Raw genomic sequence first — 14,781 nt, forward strand, 5'->3', positions numbered from 1 at the left:
ATTTCACTTAGCATAATGTCCTCGAGCTTCATCCATATTGTACTATGTATTGGAATTTGCTTCCTTTTTAAAGCTGAATAATATTCTATTGTATGGATAGACTACATTTTGCGTATTCATTACTCAGTCAATGGACTCTGGGTGGCTTCCACCTTTTGGCTACTGTGAATAATGCTGCTCTGAACTTGGGTGTGCAAATACGTCTTCGAATTCATGCTTTTAATTCTTTGGTGTATAGACTCAGAAGTGGAATTGCTGGATCATCTGGTAGTTCTATTATTAACCTTTTGAGAAACTGCCGCACTATTTTCCATAGTGATCGCACCATTTTACGTTCCTACCAACAGCACACAAATGTTCCAATTTCTCCACATCCTTGTCAACTCTTGTTATTTGTCTGATTTTTTCGTAGTAGCCACATCCTGAGGAGTATGAGGGAGGATGGGCATATTTTCAAGGCTTTGAAATTAATTGCCAAGCTATTCAGCAGAGAAGTAATACTTTGCACTCTTACCCACAATGGATAAGGCAACCGTTTTCACCATCCTCATGAATGCAGAGCATCCTTGCTAATTTTTTGATGGGCATTTGCAAAAGGAAGTGTGGGCATGACAAGACGGGCCCAGAGGACTGTGCCTGCCTGCCCAAGAGAAAGGCCTGGCTGAGACCGTACCCCAGCCGCTCGGCCCTCTCTAGGGTAAAAATCCTGTTTCAGCTCCATGAATTATGTCTTCAGAGTCTTCTTTCTGATGCGCACGCCAAAACCTTTACAAGAGGCAAGAGAAGCTCCTCGAAGGGCCACGAAGTAAGCTGACCGGTCCCAGGAAACAAACCTATGTGCCACCTGAAATCTGGTGTTAGTTAATTAGCCTTTGAGGGGGCCACAAGACCGATCAATTGATTGCTTTTCCTTTGTTTCATTTTATAATTTGAGTTGTGATTGCAGGGCTCTGATTCCCCAAATCTCCAAAACCTTCACGACTTAAAACTAAGCAGTACACAATGTTGTGTAACAGGATAGAGCCCTCTCCTACGCCCAAAACCCTCCCTTCTCCAAAAATCCGCTCAAAAAAGTGAAGGCCAGCACTTTCTCTGGCTGTCGCTGGATCTCGTCCTCGCTCTTGACCCCAAATGGAGTTCCTGTTGCGGTTCTGATCGCATGGCTGAGCTCTGGGAACTGGCAGCTATCTTCATGCAATGTGGGAGTGAGTGGCTAATTAAGATGAAAGGCGGTTAATTAGATGAAAAATACGCAAGTGGTTATGCAGACCAGACATTTCCTGATGGCTTCTCCTGGCTTCCATTAGCGCCGGGTCGGTTGACTCTGAGCTTGTGGCCATTGGACGGATCCTGCTGGATTCCCCGCCCCCCCAGGACTCCCCCCTTCCCACCGGTGGCGAGGGCGCTCAGGCCCCCGCGTGGAGCAGAAGCTTGTTCAAAATCTTCATAGTGGGGCTTCCCTGGTGGCGCAGTGATTGGGAGTCCGCCTGCCGATGCGGGGGACGCGGGTTCGCTCCCCGGTCCGGGAAGATCCCACGTGCGGCGGAGCGGCTGGGCCCGTGAGCCGTGGCCGCCGAGCCTGCGCGTCCGGAGCCTGTGCTCCGCCACGGGAGGGGCCGCAACAGTGAGAGGCCCGCGTACCACAAAAAAAAAAAAAAAAAAAAAAGGGGGTGGAGACTGCCTGGGAAGGGGCTTACTAAGGGGCCCTTTTCACTAGAGAGCTACTTATGTCAAAATGAACAGAAGGCAACTAGACCCTCTACACTTTGTTTGGGGCCCGGGGTCTAAGTAACCCCAAGAAGTGTGAATTCAGCACCACTTAAAATACAGACTGACATTTCCCTACGGCTGGGACGGGTCTGAGCCATCTTCACGGTATGGCTGGGCTGGAACGCATGTCAGAACATAGAGGCCTCTCATCTAGAAGGATGTCAGCAAAGCAGTTTTCTCTAATTTGCTACTGCTTAGTAGAATCAGAAATCTCTTGTGCCTTTACTATCATTATTTTGTCGTTGGTATTGTTAGTTTGTTCCTGGGAATAAAACTAGTCAACCAGTTGCTTCTGCCTCCATGATAGTGTCCTGCAGCCAGGCCCTCTCACAGCTTTTGTGGAGGCTGTGGGTTTGCTGTCTTCTCTGGGGCTACCCACAGTCTCTCCCGGTTCTCAGCCATTTAAACCTGTTGTTGCCCAGCTTCCTTCCTGCTGCGGAGAAGGGCAGGAAGGCCTGGGAGCCTGGAGGCCAGGAGAAGAGAGCGGGCTGAGGGGCAGCAAGGCGGCTCCCCTGACTGTGCTCAGTGGGGGTCCTCCCCTCCGCCCTGGGCACTTTCATTATCACTGTCATGTTTCAGATGAGACTCGAGACACAGGGGCTACGTCACTTAGTCATGATCCCACAGTAAGCGGCAGAGCCAAGAACTGAGCCAGATGGTTTAGTTCCAGAGCCACTTAACCCCCTCCCTATGTGGTTTTCATAAAACTGATAAGTAGCCATTGGACGGCCACCCGGGAGCTGGGGAGGGTGCAGGTGTCCGCAGGCATTGCCCTGTGACAGTCAGGACAACAGAAGCCGGTTCCCTGTGCCCTGCTCAGGGAGATGTGGTCTTCAGGTTCCAGGTGGCAAGGTGCTCTAGCATTTGCTTATCTAGATCAGAATATTCAAACTGAAGACTCCCAGAAGGCGATTTTATTAACTGGCTATCATTCTCATCTGTGGAGCTCTTAACTAAAATCATCTTTGCTTCAAACCATAGATTCCCTAAGTTCCGTACTTGTTTATGTAGAACAGCTTAAAATTATTTCTGCCAACTAGTTTAACTCTATAGAATCAAGAACTGTAACGCACTGACATATTTTAAAAGTGTTATAGCAAGAAAACAAGGTATTAAAGGTATGCATTTCAATCTCTGAAAATTGTTCTTGCCCACCTAACGCTGCTATCCAACAAGGCTTGGCGCTGTGTTCCCACTCATCAAAGTGGAAACCTGCTGTTTCTCCCGCAGAGGCCACTTTGGGTCTTTACTCGGCCTTGCTTTTCTGCTGGCCCTACTCTCTCCTAGGTTAGGACCTCGGTCCCTCAGAACCTTCTCTGTTCCCCACCCCGCTACGCCCCCCGACACATACACCCTTCCTTCCAGAGCCCCCTGCCCTGAAGCCAGAGCGGGAAGGCGAGTGCACACGGGCCTTGCGCTAACGTGTTACCGAGGAGGAGGTGAGTGGGGCAGAGAGTGGGGAACTGGGGGACTGTAACATTTAAATGTGTATTTGCGGTCTGTCGAGGCTTTCGCTGGAGCCGCCTTTGCAGAGAATTAGGCCCAGCCGCTCTATTCTGAAGTTCTCGTTTCGGGGGCGGGGAGGTGGTCTTTCTGAGAACGGCCTCCGAAAACGTGCCCCCAGGGCATGGGCAGGAAGGGCCCCGGGGCCGCCTGGACGCAGGGTAGGAGGCGGGGGGCGGGGGGGGGGGCAGGAAATCTTCCAGGCGCCACAGGCAGCGGGCTGGGCCGGGGCAGGTTGGCATTCCGATGAAAATCTGCGTCGCTTCCTGCCCGTCGCTTCTGCTTCGGCCTGGCGAGGTCAGGAGACGTTCCGTTGCTTTGCATGGAGGACTGCTAAAGAACGAGCGACGCGAGTTGTGCGGCTGGAGGAGGCGCGTGCTGGGCGGCCGGGGCCCCGTCCCGCCGCTGGACGCTCCTCTCCGCGCCCTCCCCGCGCGGCGCCCGGCGGGGACCTCGGATCGGCCCCCGCCCCGCACGACCTCCCGCCGGATCCCTGGCCGGTGCAGCCCCCCGGCTCTGAGACGCCGCATCCGCGCCAAACCGCGTTCTTCTGCCGCCGCTTGCGGAGGGGGATCCCGGGATGCTTGCTCTTAGCCCCGCGGGCCGCGCGGTGTGGTCGCCCTGGAAGCCGGTCTTTTCTCCGGGTGACGCGTTAGCTGGGTACCCCGACCAGCAGGTGCTGCGGGGCTCGGGCGAGGTAGTCGCGTCCGCAGAAGCTCACTTCGGCCTGAATTTGGAGAACACCTTGGGGCGCGAGCGCAGCACCGACGGCGAGGGGGCCGGGGGCGGGGTCTGGCGGGGCACGTCGCCCCGCCCCCGCGCGGGCCCCGCCCCGGGGACCCCGCCCCGCCCCGCCCCGCCCCGCCCCGCCCCGCCCTGGCTCCTCCACCAGAGGACCCCGCCCCTCGCACAGAACCCTCCCCCGCGCTGGCTCCTCCCCAGGGCGACCCAGGCCACGCGCGGGCGCCTCCCCGTTCCTCCCCGGTCTTTCGAGGCCTCTCAGCTCGCCCTGTCTCGGCGGGTGGGTGGGTGGGTGGGCGGCCGACGGGGCTGTGGGCGGAGCCGGCTGGGGTCTTTTTTCCCCACCGCCTTTCGGGTGGGGGGCGGAGGAGGGCTGGGCGGTGATTAATAACCGCGCCGCTGGGGCGCGGGGAGGAGCGCTCGCTGAGAACGGGGCGGGCGGGGTGCGTGGTGGAGCGCGGGCGGGACCCTCGTGGGTGGAGGGCTGGGGGCGGCCCCAGCTCCTCTTCTCCCGGGTGCCGCCACCCCAGGCCCGCGGGCTCCCGGGCTCCGGCCAGCGTACCGCAAAAAAAAAAAAAAAAAAAAAAAAAAAAAAAAAAAAAAAAAAAATCTTCATAGTTCCGTGGCTGTTCGTTATCCGCGGACTCCGTATTTGCGATCCGGCCTACTTGCTACAATGTATTTGTAACCCCCAAACCGATGCCCATGGTGCTTTCGGGTCATTTGTGGACATGTGCAGAGCAGCATAAACATTGAGCTGCTCTTTGCAACTCCTTCTCAGGTGAGGCTGAACCAGGAGACACTCTGCCTTCTTGGTTTGGCTGTGACCCTGTCATTACGTGTCCTCTTCTTGGCCTATTTAGTGCTACATTTTTTGCAGGTTTGTGCTTTTTTTGTTGTCGGTGGTGATTTTGCTCTTTAAAATTGCCCCCAACCTAGTGCTGAAGAACTTTCTGTGTTCCTAAGGACAACGCTGCGATGTGCCTTGTGGGGAAAATATATGTTAGAGAAGCTTTGCTCAGGCCTGAGTTACGGTGTGGTTGGCTCTGATTGTTCAACACTAATGAGCCGACTGCACAGATTCAATAAGGTGTCTTGAGCTAGAAACACACATAAAACAAGGTCATGGATTGGTCAGCAGATGAAATTGTTGGGACCGGGGCGTGACTCTAGGACACACCTCCTGCAGATGAGGACTCTGTGTGTTTTGCCTGTATTATCAGAATTTACCCTTGTCTGGTTGAAGGCTCACAGCAAGGTTTTGGCTGTTGTTCTGCCACATAGAACTTCTGACCCGTCTAGTACTAGCTTCCAACTCTGCTCCACTGCTACCTCTTGTCCATGGCAGCTCAGCCTGCATTGGGTCCCAACCCCTTAACTAATCAGACCTCGAGATTTTTAACTAATTACATCTGCAAAGCCCTATTTCTGAAGGAAGTCGTGTTCTGAGATTCCACGTGGACGTGAACTTGGGGAACATTCTTCAACTGCAGCTGCATTTTACAGAGATCTGTCTTCTCAATGGTAGCAGACCTCGCTGGCTGCCTGCCCCGTGCCCACTTCCCTTCATCCCAGGCGGGGAACACCACCAGCCTGGGAAACCAGTCCTTGTCCCTGGGTTCCCAGCTTCGCTTTCAGGTAGGGGAGGCCATGTGACCCAGTGAGACTTTATGTGCTGAAGGGGTTTCTGGGAAAGTTCGTGCGCTTTCCTATAAAAGGGGACAGATGCGGTTGGTGCCACTCCCCATCCCGTCCCCTTTCTTCCTGGCTGGAATGCAGATGTGATGTCTGGTTCTTCAGCAGCCACTTGCAACCACAAAGAAACAAGCATGAGGGCAACAGCTAATTTGGTGGGATGGAGGCTGGAAATAACAGGCAGAACCTTGGTCTGTGAAGGCACCACTGAGCAGCAAACCTGCCCCCTGAGTTCTTGCTACGTGGGAAAGTCCCTGCGGCCGAGATGGTGACTTAGTCACCAAAAGCTTTCCCCCTTCTTCTTGGACACACAGCTGGACTACGTTTGCATCTGCCACCGCAGTTATAGGTGTGACTGTGGGACTGGGTTCTAGCCAATGGGACACCGGCACAGGGACGTGTGCCACTCCCAAGCCTGGCCCCCGGACGCCCCTGAGGTGCCTTCCAGCCTCTTTCTCCTTTCCCTGCTGGGGGTGCATATTATGGTGAGGTCCCATGGGGAGGAGGACAGCTGGTCCCTGAATTACTGGAGGACCAGAACGTCTGCTGACCAGAAACACCTGCCTGAGATGTTGCAAAAACAAGTAGTCAGTTTCTATCGTGCTGGAGCCATTACACCCTGTGAGGTTTTTTACTGTGGTTGGGGACATGTTAACAAAAGTGAGCTTTGTGTTTCCACGCCAGGGTGCTCTCTGCGGGCAGGGGCTTCCGTGGCGGGCAGAATCCCCTCCCTGCTGCTCTTGTCAAGCCCCACTTGGTTGTCCCTGGCCTGGCCTGGCTGGTGATCCTGCCTGTGGCCTCGCCACCCCCAGGCCGGCCAGTCGGCTCTGCTGCCCAGTAGTTGCTGCAATGCTTGGCAGTAGAGAGCTGTGGTCCCCTGCCAGGCCCTGGCACTGGCCTGCCTGGCACACCGTGCCACCTTGGCCAAGCCCTTCAACCACCTGACACCTCATCGCAGCTGGAGGCCCTCCCTGGGGGGCTGGGGTGGGGGTCACAGGGACGGCGCTTGTTCAGGGCTCAGCACCCTGTAAGCGTGCCGTAAATGGGAGGCATTCTTGGTGGCGGCGTTATCATCAAACCTAGAGACAGAGGCTCACGGAGGCCTCAGCACCCTTCTGCTGGGACGCGGTCCATCCCTGAGAACTTGGCCTGTCATGTCACATCAGCAGAGGGCCCTTTGGGGGAGGTACTGGCGGGATGGAGATGACACGGAAGGAGACACCAGGCAGTCACCATCTATGACTTGTGGGCGAGGACGAATGGTGGCTGAGATTCAGAGAGGGGAAGTTCGGGGGCCAGCGTCACACAGCCAGGAAAGGGCCGGGCGAAGGTGGGGGGTTGGGGTTCTATACCCAGCTCGTTTGTACGTCCTTGTCCTAAGATGTTGGCTGGTGGAGCTTCCTACTCCCCTCGGCGTCCTTCTCTCTGGGTGACCAGCAGCATGCGGGCAGCTCCCGGGGGCAGAGGTGCCCTGCCGCCCTGGAATAAAGTCCCAGAACCGGACCAGGGGAGACAAACAGGGACCCGCTCCGGAGGGAAGTTACTAGGGGAAGGTGAGCAGCCATAAATAAATAGCGGGCTGAGAGACCAACTGTGTGTTCTTGCTAATGATCCCTGCAAATCCAATTGAGCCGTTTCCCTACATGAAACCGACTGGACAGACTCCACACTGGCCGTCTCCACCAGCAAGTAGTGTGTATCTTCTTCTGTTTAAAGAGCCAGCCTTCAAATGTTCTTAATAAAACGTTTATATATATCATGCAAGGTACAAATAAATATTTTAATATGATTGGAAGAATGCAGAGAATTGTAAAAAGTTATGGAAGTTTTACTTCTGATTGGCTGAGACTCAATAAACTCCGGTTTGATATACTCTAAGTTATAGGCGTGCAAAGCCAGCGCTTTGGCACGGACAGAGGCTGTTAATGCCGTAATGATGTTCAAACGCTGACAAATGAACTGCTTCGGCTGCACCTTCGACACCGAGGCGGGAACTGTTAGGGCTGGAAGGTCTGCCTTCTTCCTGCTGTCCTTCCTCCTTCTGCACTGATGGGCAGGTCAACGGGTGCAGAGGAACGGGCATCAGGGGCCGCTGGTTTCCCTGGGGGGCAAGGTGTGGGCACCGGGCACCAGGAGAAAGGCTGGTGTTGCTTCTTTTTCACTCTTGCCCCTAATTGTGGGCTTCCTCATTAAAATAACAAGGACCATGTCAGCTAGAAATGCCAGCACCTGTTTTTACTTTTCTCTGCAATGGAAACCACATGTAGAAGAGATCTCTTCCTTTTTTCCCTCCAAAATGCAAAGGGGGTGCTGGTCCGGGTGTCCTCCTCATTGCGCAGCGCTGAACAGAGGCTGGGGAGCCCCTCGGCCTCCTTCGCCGGGAAGAGGACTGGCTTTCTCCAGACGCCCTCTTGCCTGCCCTGCCAGGGGAGGCTGGGAATGGCAGGCGGGCTAATTCTACCTCGTGATGGACCACATCTGGCTCCGGGGCTCCATGTCCCCCTCGCTGGCACGGTGTGCATTCCCATGGCAGGCGTAACCCAAGCAGACCTGAGCAGTTATTTATAAACTCTCCCGAGTGCCAAATGCCAGGAAGGACCCGTTCTCCCGGTTCGCAGGAACATATTTTCAGCATAACTCATCACTTTGAAGATGGGTCCAAACTTTTGTTCACATTTATTGAAAGGAAGTTGTTTTTCAAAGCCCCAGTCAGCAGGCGGCCCCGTGCCAGCGCCAGGCAGCTTCTTGCGCTGGGGGTCCAGGGCCCTGCATCTCGCGGCCCGCCACCCAGCCTCCCCTTCCCGGCATCCCGCGCGCCCACGCATCTGCATCCTCGCCTTCCCTCATCCCGTGCACGCGCCCCAGCCTCCTCATCCCCGCATCCTGCGGCCCCCCCCTTGCTTTCCCACATCCCTCGCCACACCGCCCCGCCTCCCAAGCCTGGCCTCCCCGGACAGTGTGCCTGGAGGTTAAACAGGACGCCTTCCTCTTTCTTCCCTTTTAAACTTCTTCTTTTTTTCTTTTCTCTTTAAGAGGGAAAATCAGTACTGCAGGTGCGGAGGGTCCTTTCCTCTCTGAGGTTCCTCAGGGTTTCGGGGGCCCTCCCAGACTCCCCTGTCCTGCCCGGGCTGCTCTTTGGGGGCTCCTTCCAGAGCAGATTTCCTCTGGCCAAGTGTCTCTCCCCAGGGCACCCACAGGAGCAGAATCTGGAGCCTCTGAGGCTGTATTCCTCGTGTGGATCCTACTCTGGGCGGGCCTGCTTGACCTGCCGGTGGACGGGCCGGGTGGGGGGCCGGGCGAGGGCTGAGTTTGAGTTGTGCCCCCTCCCCGACCTCTCCTCCCTCAGCTGCAAAACACGAATCCTGGGGCAGTTTCCTCAGGCCCACGGGGCCGTCTGGACGAGGACCCAGCCATGTGGGGCCTCCCATGGCCTCTTGCCCACCCTACGCTCTCCCTGCAGGGGCGGCCTGGGTGTCCCTGACCCCGAGTCCCTTGAGCCCCAGACCTACATATAGTGTCTTCCTCAGGACAGCTCCCCCTGAGGCCTGCAAATGCCCCCTCGTTGTCAAGACCCCAACAGAACTCATTTCTCCTTTAAATAAAGTCGCACCGAGACCACCAGGAGCGGGAGTCTTCCCAGACCCCTCCCAGCCTCTTATTCCCCTCCCCCCTCCCCCCTCCCCCCAGCCGGTCTCAGGCCCTCCTCACGTCCCTTCGGGCTCTTTTTTGGCCTTGCAGGCTGTCTTCGAGCCTTGACTGTAAACTGGGGATGTACCAGTTCCCACCTTGCTGGGGGGGGGGGGGCCAGCACTTCGTGAACCCCTAGTGACAGGCCAATTCATTCTTTTTGGCTTGTTTTAGCTTTGACGATGGCATCAAAGTATGCCAAAGCCTTTCTGTCTTGGTATGCCTATACGCTTTTGAACCCAGATGGATTGAAAGCCAGAATTTTTGATGGAACTGGGAAAGAGGGGTGGGGGTTGGTGGGGAAAAGGTTAATGGGTCCATTTTGCTTGGAAGAACTGGGGGAATATGCAGAGCCTCACAGAGGGTCCTCCAGGAAGGGCGGGGGACGGGGCATGAGGTTGGCATCTGCCTGGCACCCAGAGAAGCCCTGGGTTCTCCCCCTGTGGCTGGGAACCCTGCAGCTGCTTGCTGCTGGGGGAGGACGCTTTGGTTCTGGGGGCAGTGGCCTTGGTGAGGCGACACCTGACCGCAGGTGCCAGGTTCCGCCGGAACTGGGAGGGTTTGGCCCCTTCCTGCCACTTGTTCATTTTGTTTTCAAATATTAGCAATAGGACAGAGGCCCTGGTCTGTTACAAACACGTGCGGAGCCTCCGGGGCTCGAGAAGGAAGAGCCGCAGGGGGCGATCACTGACTTAGGCTGGTTGGCACCTAACTGCCCCGACGTGAGGCATCCGCCTGCCCGCCTGCGTTTCAGCTTTGCCGTCGGAAAGCTGTGGCTGCACGGGCTGGTCCCGGGCACATTCTGGGCAGGGCTCCACGCCCACCGCAGAGCCTGCTGCCCTCACGAACTCGGCAACTGACGTGCTGCCACGGAGGTGGCGGCGGCCGCGACGGTAACCCGGCGGGTCTGAGGGTCCGGCGACCTGGTCTCCTCCTATCTGTGCACCCCGAGCAGTCGCGAGTGCACCGCAGCCCGCCCTGTGCCTGCGGCGGAGGGTGAAGCTGGTGCCCAGACGCTGCTGTCACCCGCCGTCCCCGCTGCCAGCCTCTCGCTGGGGGGTCTCTGGGTTCAGCACTGCGCGCTGTGTCCTGAGGGCCCTCCTGCCTTCCCACATCGCGGGCCCCGCCGCCCTCCTCTTGGCAGAGAGGCTCCGCGCCGCGATCTCGGGTCCCTTTCATCACTTTGGGGGGTGCTCCCTCACATTCTCAGGTGGAAACGTTTAAACCCAGTCCCAGCAGCCACCCCTCCGATTCCCCCACCCCGGCGCGGTGCCCCCTGCAAATGGGGCCCACATGTACAGCCGGGCAGGATGAGACAGGCCCAGCCTGCCAAGAATGCGCTGGGAAGCCGCCCTGGGCGCGGGGGAAGCCGTTGGAGGGAGCTCTGCGTGAGCCCACGGGGAAAGCAGCATCTCCTCCCGCCCGCAAACGCCGGGGGAGGCCCCCTCGGAGCGGAGGGTCTGCCATGGCTGCCAGATGCTGCGAAGTGGCGCGGGCACAAGCGGGAGGTGCCAGGAGGGGCTGGGGAAGACGCACGCTGCGGGGCGCCCGCCTGGGCTGGCGAGCGGTCCCAGCCTGGTGGTCTTACTTTGGCCTGACTCAAGTCAGGCTTGGTGTCCCCAGCTCCATCAAGACACCTGAGGTGCTCTTCCCATGGGGGGCAGGGGCCCCCGTCTCCCTGGGACACCACAGAAAGCCCACATCCGACCTTGGGCTGTCCGTCCTCTGCCTGTTCTTGGGTCTCCTGTGAAATTACATTAGAAATGCACAACCTTGAAACACGTTATATTCACTTCCATCGGATCCCGTAGTAACTCCCGAAAGTGATCCGCCGCGCAAGAGGCTCGTGGAGGTTCAATGACTTTCCTGAGTCCGTGAGGTCTCGATGGCCATGGAGGGATGGGAACCTGGTCTTCTCACCCCCACTGCCATTTCTTGTTTTTCCTGTTTCGAGCGCCTCGGAGATGGCGTCTGTGCCTTGTCTATTTCACAGAGCCTCCCTTTATTTTATTGGTGGTTGCAGATTTGGGGAGAGGTGGGAGGGGATTGGGCTGTGAAAATTGGCTGAGCTGGGTGAACAGCTCAGGGCAGGGAGCTCCCTCCCAGGGCAGGGAGGCTGGGGGCAACCAGCTAGTCCAAGCTCAGGCCCTAGGTCAGCCCACAGATGTACCCCTGTCCTTGGCTTGATACCCTGGGCTTTTACTGCGTGAAGGGTGGATGGATGGGGGGAATTAACGTTTGGATGAGTGTGGAGGGGTCACGATCAGCAAAGAGCCGGGGCTGGATGGGAGCCTGCAGGGTCTCCGTGCCATCACCCCGGCCCCCTTCAGGGGAGCATGAAATCAAGCTGGGAAGATGACCACAGAATTCCCCGAGAGGAAGGCACATACATGCACCACCAGTTGCTTATTCTGGCCCCTCCCATGCCGGTGACCTAGTGGCTGCCTACCCATCCTTGGCACATTGTACTTAGATCCACCACTCCTGCTTTGTGTCCCAGTATCCAAGGAAAACCAGCCAGCAGCCACCGTGCCAGTTTTAGGGAACCTCCTAGATCCCCCTGCAGGTTCCTGCCTCACTTGTCTGCCGACTGGTGGGTCTGTCCTCAGCTTGTCCATCTCTGCCAGCCCCTTGGTCTGACAGTCCCGGGCTTCTGTTCCTGCATTGGTTCTTGCCCTGCTGCTCTGTCATGGCTGTGGCCTCTGGAGAGGAGTCTCCTGCTTGGGTCAGCCTCTGTCCCGTGGCCCACCGGTATGAAGAGGCTGGTGGTGGTCAGTCTTTTACGGCTAACTTCCCGTCTGTGCACTAAGACTTCCAGTTCATGATGGGGCAAAGCCAGGAAGCCATGACTCAAGCAGTAAAACCTCTGATTGGAAGCTGTGAGCTCTTTCTCTTTGAGGAGCAATTCAGTCAATGCATCACCCCAAACGGATTGGGTCTTGCCGAGGTATAGTGCAATGAAAATCATTCCTGCCAAGAAGAAAATGCAGATGAAAGGCGGGGTGACTCACAGCAGCTCCCCACTTCCCTGGTAAAAGTGAGACACCTCTCCCTGCACCCAAACAGCCCGTGACACAGGTGCCAGCCACAGGCAGCTCTGGACCCCAGCACATCCCCTTGAGATGATGCAACATCTTGTTCCTCCAACCTCACCTTCTAGGACCCACATCTCAACGTCTGGAACTTTCTCCCTCTTCTTGTTTCCTCCCGAGCTCCAGAGGGTCTGTCCTTGGCCTAGCATCACTTGGCTAGAAATCGCACTATTTCCATTTTAGGACAGGATTTTAAAGGCTGTTTGATTTAACTTTCAGTGTTGCTGGAGTTCCTATAGGTGGTGTCTGTGATGGTGTGACAGTGGGAGAACAGATTCTGGCTCCTATTCTTTCTTACAAGGGTATACGAGCACAATTTTCTTTCTTCTAAAGATAGTAAACTCCTGGTGCTGCTGGAGGGCACTAGCTTGGTTAACCCCCGAGCCTCACTCTCTTCATTCCTAAGGAGGAGATGTCCATTGGATAAGGTGTGTGGAAGGGCTCTTTAAGATGTAAAAATACTGCTGATTAAACACCGTTGTTATGACCATGGTATTGGAGAGGGCTTCTGTTTGGAGGTAGGGTTTCAACAGGAACTCTCTGGTGCTTTGGAAACACCAAAAAGAGCAACATTCTACATTGTGAAAGATTTGAGAGACTGCTACCTTATTAGCAGTTCTATTTCCTCCCAGTACTATTTTTGGCACATCAGATGTTCACGGACATAATAGATTATTTCACCATGTCCCCCATCTCTCTTTCAGAAATTACAATGATAGAAAAATCTCACTGGCAAGATTGTGGGGAAGGGGCCTACGAACGGATGAAGAAGTTTCCTCATAATGTGGGAGACCCTTTTCCCTAAGTCAGACATTTTTTTCCCATGATTATTTTTTCAGTTTTGAGGTAGTTTTCTTTTTTCTTTTCTTTTTAAATTAATTTTTAAAATTGGAGTCTAGTTGATTTACAATGTTGTGTTAGTTTCAGGCGTACAGCAGTGAGTCAGTTATACAAATACATATATTCACTCTTTTTTAGATTTTGTTCCCATATAGGTCATTACAGAGTATTGAGTAGAGTTCCCTGTGCTATACAGTAGGTTGCTGTTGGTTATCTATTTTATATATAGTAGTGTGTGTATGTGAATCCCAGTCTCCCAATTTACCCCTCCCCGCCTTTCCCCTTTGGTAACCGTAAGCTTGTTTTCTACATCTGTGACTCAATTTCTGTTTTGTAAATAGGTTCATTTGTACCATTTTTTTAGATTCCACATATAAGTGATATCATACAATATTTGTCTTTCTCTGTCTGACTTACTTCACTTAGTACGATAATCTCTAGGTCCATCCATGTCGGTTTTTTCATAATTAAACTAGGGACAAATTAATCTGGATGTTAGAGTTTGCTTTATTATGTCTAAAATAGTTTAGTTTTAATATATATTTTATATCTCTGATGAAATCTGATGAATCAGAGAACATGAACACCATCTTGATACAAAATGTCTGGGAATGTTGGCTAAAGTATAACAGATAGACAACACTCACTGAAGGTATCTTTTATAAGGGCCCAAATCCAAAAAGGAATGAAAACCAGAAATATACGGGAATTGATGCTGGGCTGTGCTGGGGGTAGGCACGAGCGTGGCAAAGATGGGAATAGAGGTTACTTCGTGGGTCTTTCTAATTACTGATTTTTTTTGTTTGTTTTAATGGTTGTACAGAAACAGGAGATGAATCTTTGAGCTCATAAGAGGCTGGAGGTTAGATCTGAGATTCCTACACAGGAGTCATCCTGCTCCCCTGAAGAGCTATACTTTCAGTGAAAAGGTGGACCAGAAAAAAAAATCCACCTGTTGGCACAGGGAGATGACCCTGTCAACCATGGTCTGATTCTGAAGAGGGAAAATGGTTGCCTTGGAGATTTGTAATCAGTAGCTGTCCTCAAGAGTATCTGGGGTTTGAATTTATACTATCTGAGTGGCATGGAGCCCCAATCTGAGAGATTAGGATAAAATTAACCCTGGACTGGTACCTCTGGAGTACCTGGCAGGAGAAAGCACACAACCTCTGTGGATGCACACAAAGAATTCTTGTTTGCAGGGCAGAAATAGAGGCACAGATGTAGAGAACAAACGTATGGACACCAAGGGGGGAAAGTGGTGGTGGGGTGGTGGTGGTGTGATGAGTTGGGAGATTGGGATTGACATATATACACTAATATGTATAAAATGGATAACTAATAAGAACCTGCTGTATAAAAAAATAAATAAATAAAATAAAATCCAAAAAAAAAAAAAAAAAAAAAAAAAAAAGAATTCTCACAGATAAACCCCAGTGAAGATGGAGTGCCA

General features: G+C 54.2%; 1 long non-coding RNA gene across 10 annotated transcripts in view; it reads left to right on the top strand.

Annotated features, from left to right (window-relative positions):
- LOC114484772 (uncharacterized) overlaps positions 1–14,781 on the top strand; it is a 151,986-nt gene that overhangs the window by 104,435 nt on the left and 32,770 nt on the right. The window lies entirely within an intron of this gene.

This window comes from Physeter macrocephalus, chromosome 2, assembly GCF_002837175.3.
Source record: "Physeter macrocephalus isolate SW-GA chromosome 2, ASM283717v5, whole genome shotgun sequence".
In the NCBI taxonomy this organism is placed as follows: Eukaryota; Metazoa; Chordata; class Mammalia; order Artiodactyla; family Physeteridae; genus Physeter; species Physeter macrocephalus.